Here is an 8,070-nt window from a genome sequence, read left to right on the forward strand (position 1 = left end):
ATACCGCTTTAAATAGCTTCTGATAATTCTTCCTATGTTACCTTTCCTTTTTGGAACTCTTATCTTCAAAAAATAGATGAATTTAAAATATTTCTAATGAACTGGTTAATGGAAAGAAAAAATATATATGGAACACATATGTATAAACTTTACCATAACTAAGTATGCATTCAAAAGGAGACTAACTTTTAAAAGGTACCAAAAAAAGTGGGAAAAGCCTGAAAACTCAGACTTATTTAATGGAAAAACGAAATTAGCAAATACACACACACACAAATAAACACAAATAGCAGTACTATGTATTGACTCAAAAAGGGGGAAAGCAGTGGTCCAAGACCACTCAACTTGGCTTTTCAGTTAAACGAAAAACAAAACAAAACACACACAAGCAGGCCTGCATCAGCGCGCGCGCACACACACACACACACACACACACACTATCTTTCAATAGTATATGTCATCTATAACAAACAAATTCAGAATAATTTTACAATGCTTCTTTTCTTAATATAAATGATGCCCATCCTGGGTGTGGATATATATTTATATAATAGATATTGTGCATATATATATTTTTTTGGAGTTTACTGTTGACTTATTTTAAATATATTAGTGTTACTATAGGCAACTGCTTCCTGCATTTAGTAGCCTTTCCTCTCATTTACCTTCATGTGACTGGCTCCACCTACCCAAAGCCTCCGGTTGCCAGGTAGAAGGGCGCCTATTCTCAGTGAAATTGAAGGCAATGTTTTTAAAACACAGGCCGGAACCTGTTTGATTGCCCTTTCATCACAGGGAAAGTTACATTGACGCCTACATGGCCATTTTCTGCAAAAAACCGTGCCATGCCGGCGTCAAAGACTAGACTAACTCAGTCTTCCTAAAGGCTGCTTCAACGCCCTCGTGAATAGATGGAGGAGTGGCTTCCCAAGTCCATCACCGCCTATGGCCATTTAGCTCAAGTCCATAAGCAAAACGTTCCGCTCGCTCGCTCGGGTGTGCCTCAGCTGTACAACAGCAAGGAGCTGCCGGGCCTGCCATGCTTCTGTTTCTCCAAGACTGACAGGACGTGAAAGCCAAGCAGGCCTGCATCAGCACCCGGCCCGCAGCCCCGGGAAGACGGGCGTCCGTAGCCAGGGAACGTATGTGGTCTCCCCGCAGCGCGGTGATGGACGGGTGCTGATGCCTCCGGGAGGCAGGACAGCATCCAAAGAACCTGGCCTCTTACAGGAGGCACCGGGCAGGTGGCAAGCCAAAACTCAGAGGTCTCCCGGAGTGAGGCAGAGCTATTTCCCACCTAGAAGAGGCACATTTACACGGGAAAAGTCCCGAATCGGCCAGTTTCCCCACTGCCAAGTTGAGATTGGATCCCATGGGGCCTCGGCATTTTAGACGACGTGAGCGTTGGGCCTGATTGCGACAGACAAGACCACGGTGACACTGAAGAACAGCTGGTAACTCTCAGTCAACGCAGACGGGACACTCAAAGACTGGCCAGGTCATCGCTGGACGCGGCGGTGCCGTCAGGGCGGGCACCCTCTGGGAAGCTGTGTACTTGGAGGTCACTTGCCGGGAGCCGGTCCATCCTTGCTGTTTCAAGGGACCTGGCATATATGGCATACTTTTCTTAATATGTTTGCTCACCTTCTTGGCGCTGTGTTTTAACCAAGGTCACCTCTCCGAGAAAGGTTGAATCCCCAGGTAGGGATTTCCCCCTGAAGTTAGGGAGGGAATAAAACCCCTCAACTAAGTGCCAGGCGGGTAATTAATCCCTTTAACTACGAACAATCATGCTTAAACTACATAATCTTTTCTCCCTGGAATGGAGATAAGAAACGCCCTAACCTTTGTAATAGAGATTGATAGGATTGAATCAACTGGTATAAATACAGTTGTAACAAGACAGAAACACACAGAACTTAGAACAGAATCAAGAAGACAGAACCTACTCGGAGCCTAGAGACAGAGCCTAGCGGGAGAACATGGCAAGGGATCCTGGACTGAACCTGACTACAGAGATTGGCAGGAGAACCTGACTGGAACCTGGACACTGAACCTGACTGGAGAGCCTGGACAGAACCTGGCTGGAGAACCTAGCGAGGGAACATGGCTACAGAACCTCGCTGGAGATCCGAAGCAGAACCTCTCTGGAGATCCAGACCAGAACTTGGCTGGAGATCCTGGCTAGAGATCCTGGCTAGGCTGCTGATCAACTGAACACTGTCTCCGTGTCATTCCTTCTTCGCCGACTCCGTCCATGCCTTTGGGGACCCCTGGACCTGCTGGGGTTCGACCCCGGCAGTCACTTCTGTGTGTCTGGAGGCTCATTTCTGTGGAGGGTGACCGCACCTCGGACCCGGCCAGGCTCACACTCGTTGTGTCACTGCCGGGGACCTGGCCACCGTGGGCAGTCACCGCCTCTGCCCAGTGCAGACGCTAACCCGACACCCTGGGCAGCCACCGCCACCGCCACCGCCACCGCCGCCCCGGCTCCCCCCTTCGTTTCCTTCAAGTTTATAATTCTTATTTGAGTCCCTGTTTGCTTATAGGATTACCCTGTTTTGTCAATAATGATTGCTGGGGAGAGGTGATCTGTTGCCCGGGAGAGGCAGCCACGTGTCCTTGGTGTGGGGTCACTTATCTTTCCCACCAGCGCCCGCCTGGGGCCCAGTCCTGCTTTGCTGGCACAGCCCCAAACCTCTGCTGTGACAGCTAGAGGCCACACTGCCTGCTACTTGGCACCCGCTGGGTGGGGGAGGAACACTGGGCCGCGGGAGGGTGGTCAGACCTGCCCAGATGTTCCCAGGCAGCTATTTGTTTAGCCACCAAGGGCTCCCCACCCTCTTAACCTTGAACTCCCCCCACAGCACTTTCCTTTGATAAGATAAGCCCTTTCCTGAGCTGCTTCCGCCCCAGTTTTCTCCTGTGTTGTTGCTCTGAGTATCTGATCCAGTCTGCTTTCTACTTCTCAGAAATGTCTCGATTTTCTTTTCTTTTCTTTTTTTTTTTTTCCTGCTGATGGTGCTCTTTCTTATGTTTGGGGGCTGCTCTGGCTTTATTCTTTTTTAAGTCAGGGATTCTTATACTTGAGCCTGCGTCAGAATCCCCTGGAGGTCTTGTTAAAGCAGATTTCTGAGTGTGTTTCAGTGGATATGGGGAGGGGCTGGAGAGGTCTGCTTTTCTAATACACTGGTGCCGGTGCTGTTGGCCCAGAGAACCACACTTTGAGAACCGCTGCTTTCAAATAGATCTTTCATTCAATGAACCTTTGGAAAAAAGGTGTGCACGTAGTTTACTGTATTGTTCCAATCTCAGAGTTTTAAGCCAATGCTATTTTCTAAAACCTAGAATTTTGATAATTGAGTAGTAAAAGCTGAGTATTTTAGTATCCAACTAAAATACTAGTTTTGAGGTGATGCATCAGCACACCTCCATGTTTCCTGTCCATTTAAAATTATTCCTAATTTTTATATTACTCCTGAGTGATCTTATATCCCTGTGTTTGCCTTCCAGAAGTCAATGTTTTCAAATAGTGCAAATTCTGAGTGAAGAAAGAAAATGCTGGTGTGTGTATGTGGGGAGAACCTTGATATCTTTGCATATGTGAATATGTAGTATTTACTGACAGAGAAGAATTTGGATATCTACACATTGTTTCAGAAATCTACATTTCCATAAGAGTAAAAGGCCCCCAAACGCTGTGTATCAGGCCTCGTTCTACCTTGACTTAGAAAATTTAATCATCTCCTGAAACCAAACTACTCACAGTTTTCCCAAAGTAGCCACTGGTACCTGAGAAATCCAAACAGAAGGGGGAGGCTAAATATATATTGCTTCCTTTTGTCTGATATCCTGTTTCTCCTCTCTTCTTCAGGATTTATTTTCAGGCCCAGGCACACGTGTACATGCCAGTTTTCAAGATTAAATGCGCATATCCACTTCATACTGTTTTTAGAGAGTGACTCTAAATGCATGAATGCATTTAGAAGAATTACTTGTATGCATGTATGCAGATCATCAGGACTTAAATATAACACACACATTAACCTGTCTGGCTTATTTGAACCTTGAGACTTCTCTCCTACCTTAAAAACAAGACAGCCTTCCTTCTTCTGAGTCTCCTGAACTTAAATATTTCAATGTATTCTGAGGTTATCTTCTTCCCACTACCTGTCATTGAGTGCTGAGCTCACACACTGTCTATTTTAAGCTCTAACTACTTTAATTTAAATTTGCAAGCAACTATTAACCCCTTGAATTTGAAATGCACTTTTTTTAAGTGCAAAAATCTCACTCAAGTGAATCAGCTTATGTATAAATATAACAACCTTAGAGTAAAGGAAATCTAAACTAACCAATCATGTATTAGCTGTGGTCTGAACATATCACACATATATTTAAAGCTGCAACACTCCTACCATAACCTACCAACTAAAAATACTACCTGTGTGCTTGAGGGTAAGTTATGACTGTCATAAGAACCATAATTTTAAAACTTGATGTTTGTGGGCATAAATCTCAGCTTGGTTTCTGGCTAAGCCATAAAATTAAACAGAAAAAATGTTTTGGAGGCTTCTTTGCATACTGTGATGAGAGCATTTGGCCTGACTCTGAGCTATTAAAGTCACCATCTAATTTTGTTTTTCAGATATAGCTGTGTATGAAGATGTCCCCTAACACAGGATACCAACTAGATGTAGCTACCCTTCAGCATAAGCACTGTTTGATTGCAGTGTAAATACACCAAGACAGACAGATTAATGGTCACTGAGGCATGAGGATTTTCTAGGATACTAGAAGGAAGATAAGGTATAAAAACATCTTGGAGGTCTTTGTGCACTATTTGCATAAAAATAGTATTTATCTTGAGAACTGCTGTGAGCATTAATAGTGGTGGCTTTTTGTTCTGCTTTGTTTAGAGAATTTAGAGCACCTAGCTATGGCCTTGGAAAAGGGGCTCAATCTCATGGAACATCAGTGTCCCGGACCTGTGAAGTGGAGGTAATAATACTCATCTTTCAAGGTTTTTGTGGATATTGAATAAGATCATATGGGTAAGATGCTTAGTAGACACCTGCACATGCCACATGTAGGTACTTCATAAAGAATGGTTAGTATTTTGGAAGGAACTGAATCAAAGCAAGAGAATAATGATTACAAAAGGAGATTTAAGTCAAGTTTGGACTGATCCCATGTGCCTAATACATTAGACAATGCTCTAAAGAATCATTTCTTGCAAAAATCATACTAAAATATATAACTGAGGAGGGAGAGAGAATGAATATTTATTTGAGTGATCACTTTGTGTTAAGCACTGTCTAGGTATAGTAGCTATCTACTACTGTAGATACCAAATTTCGTGACTTAAACTTATTCTCAGTTTCTGTGGGGTAGGTAACTGGGCACAGCTCAGGTGGATCCTCTGCTCCAGGGTCTCTTATAGGTTACAATCAAATTATAGGCCAGTGCTGGGATCTCATCTGAAGGCTCTACTGGGGAAGGCTTTACTTCTAAGCTAACATAGCTGTTGGCAGAATTCGGTTCCTTGTGGGTTGCTGGACTGGTGCTCTCAGTTCCCAGTGGTTGTTGGCTGGGACTGCCCTCAATTCCTTGTTACATGGGCTTTTCTAATGTGGCAGATTGCTTTTTAAAAATTAATACAAACAAGCCAATGAAGCTGTAGAGAAATCGTGCTAGTTATAGAAGTCCCAGTTTTCTGTAACCTAATTGTAGGAATGGCATCCATCACATTTGCTGCACTTCATTGGTTAGAAGCAACTAATAGGTCCCACCCACACTCAAGGGGAAGAGATTGCACAAGGGTGTGAATACCAGGAATTGGGGATCATTAAAGACCATGTTAGAGTCTGTCTGCCATAGTAGCTAACATGGAAATAATAGAAATTGTAATTATAGCAAAAAATGAACTGACTACAGACTCTGTACCATGCACTTCTCTAAGTATTTACACTTATTATTCATTAATCCTCCCAATAGTCTTATAAAGTAGAAGTTAATATCCTTGTTTTCATAATGAGGACATTGAAGCACAGAGAGGTTTAGTGATTTGCCTATGGTTGCACAGCTAGTGTGTGGTCAAGATGAGGTTGGAAGCTTGATATTCTAATCCCAGTGTCCTTATTCTTAACCCCTATTCTACTTTGCCTTATGACATAAAAGTTATAATTAGCAATTTATTGACAAATTGGTTGATTTTAGTCTATTTCTTATTATATATATTTTTTAAGGAATTGTCAGATTATTAGTAATATTACATGATATTAAAATATTCTGAGTAGATGAGATAATGTTTGCACTGCTCAGTCTGTGTTATGTTCTTTCCCTTGTTTTCGCAGCTGAGATGGGCAAAGCAGAATTAGGGTAACATTGCATAGGACAGCTGTTGAATGATTCAAGATTTAACTATCCTAAATAATAAAAACCTAATATGCAAATTGTTCAACTGGGAGTTCGACCACTCGCTATGATGTGCGCTGACCACCAGGGGGCAGCACAGAACATGGTGACATCAGCAATGTGGCACTGGCATCAGGCAGCAGTGGAGGCGCTGCTGGCCCCAATGGGCCCCGACAAGAGGGGGACTATGGGTAATGGTGGAGCAGGTGAGTGGGCAGCATTAGGCCAAGGCGGGTGGGAGTGGGAGCCCAATCACCCAGCCGATCGCTCGGCAGTTGGGGGGGGGGAGGTGGGGCCACTGGCCAGCTCCCAGGCGATGAGGGAGCTGGGCAGGGGGCCTGGCCCCCATCGATAGCCCCACAGGCGGGATGGTGGAGTAGGTGAGGGGGTGGTGCCAGGCCAAGACGGGTTCCAGGCGGGGCTGTGGGGCTGTGAGGCTGGGGGTGCGAGGCTGGGGGTGTGAGGTGGGGCTACGAGGCTGAGGGTGCGAGCTGGGGCCTGATTCCCATAGGCAAGCCCAAGGGACCCTACCTGTGCATGAATTCGTGCACCGGCCCTCTAGTGTTTCTGTATTACTAGCTTCCTAGAAATAAAAATGCTCAGAAATATTTGCTGGGAGCAGAACAATATCCTTAGGATCCTGAGATGATGTTAGAATTTCTGCTTGAGTCATTGGCTTTGGGTGAATGGATTTCAGTGACTGTGCTAAGTGGCATTTGCTTAGGGAGGGATTGTTTCGGTCCCTGTTAGAGCTTAGTTACAATCCTCTGAGTTACCACTTGATAAATTTGATGTATAAAAATTGACCTTTGCATACTATAAAGAGTCCCCTTAGTTTTCTGCCCAGTCTACTCACTTCTGTTATTTTTAAGTCACTTTCATGCTTTTTGCTGTGTAGTCTCTTCCTTACTGAATAACATAGAATGGAGAAATCTATATGACTCCAATAGAACATCTCTTCTACTCAATCAAAAGGGTGTGGGTACTCTGAATTATACTATTTCCTCTTGTAGGACACTTGGTTATTACACTACACAGAGGCAATAATATTTTTTATTTTCAGTTAATCTATCTATTCTACATTTTCATTAATTTTGATAATTGGGAATATAGTGTATACATGCATGTACACATGTGAGGATATTGGTCATGAAGAAGAAAAACAAATTCATTAATTATCTATAATAATAAAAGCATAACATGCTAATTAGACCGTACGTCCTTCCAAATGTCCTTCCTGTTGGACAAAGCCACAGTGGGCAGGGGCTGCAGCAGAGGTGGCAGAGGCCCCTGGCTGCGGCTGTGGTGGTGGCCGGGGGCCGGGGCCAAGGCCCTTGCACAAATTTCGTGCATTGGGCCTTTAGTTCTTTAATAAGTCTGTCTCAATTCTAGACCATTATTGGCTATTAGTAAATAAAACAGTGTGCATTATGTTAAAAAAATAAACTCAAATCATTTTATATGGCCTTTGGGGATGATGTTATGGATTGAATTGTGTCCTTCTAAATTCATATAATGAAGCCCTCTCCTCCAAATTCAGAGCGCCTTTAAGGAAATTATTAAAGTTAACTGAGGTCACAAGGGTAGGGCCAATATAACTGGTGTCCTTATTAGAAGAGGAAGAGACAACAGAGATCTCTCTCTAAGCTGCTG

At 43.9% G+C, this 8,070-nt stretch overlaps 1 pseudogene; it reads right to left on the bottom strand.

The window, feature by feature from the left end:
* Nucleotides 1-534: 534 nt before the first annotated feature.
* LOC132236109 (E3 ubiquitin-protein ligase SIAH1A-like) lies at nucleotides 535-1,503 on the bottom strand (annotated as a pseudogene).
* Between the last annotated feature and the right edge of the window lie 6,567 nt (nucleotides 1,504-8,070).

This window comes from Myotis daubentonii, chromosome 5, assembly GCF_963259705.1.
Source record: "Myotis daubentonii chromosome 5, mMyoDau2.1, whole genome shotgun sequence".
Lineage (NCBI taxonomy): Eukaryota > Metazoa > Chordata > Mammalia > Chiroptera > Vespertilionidae > Myotis > Myotis daubentonii.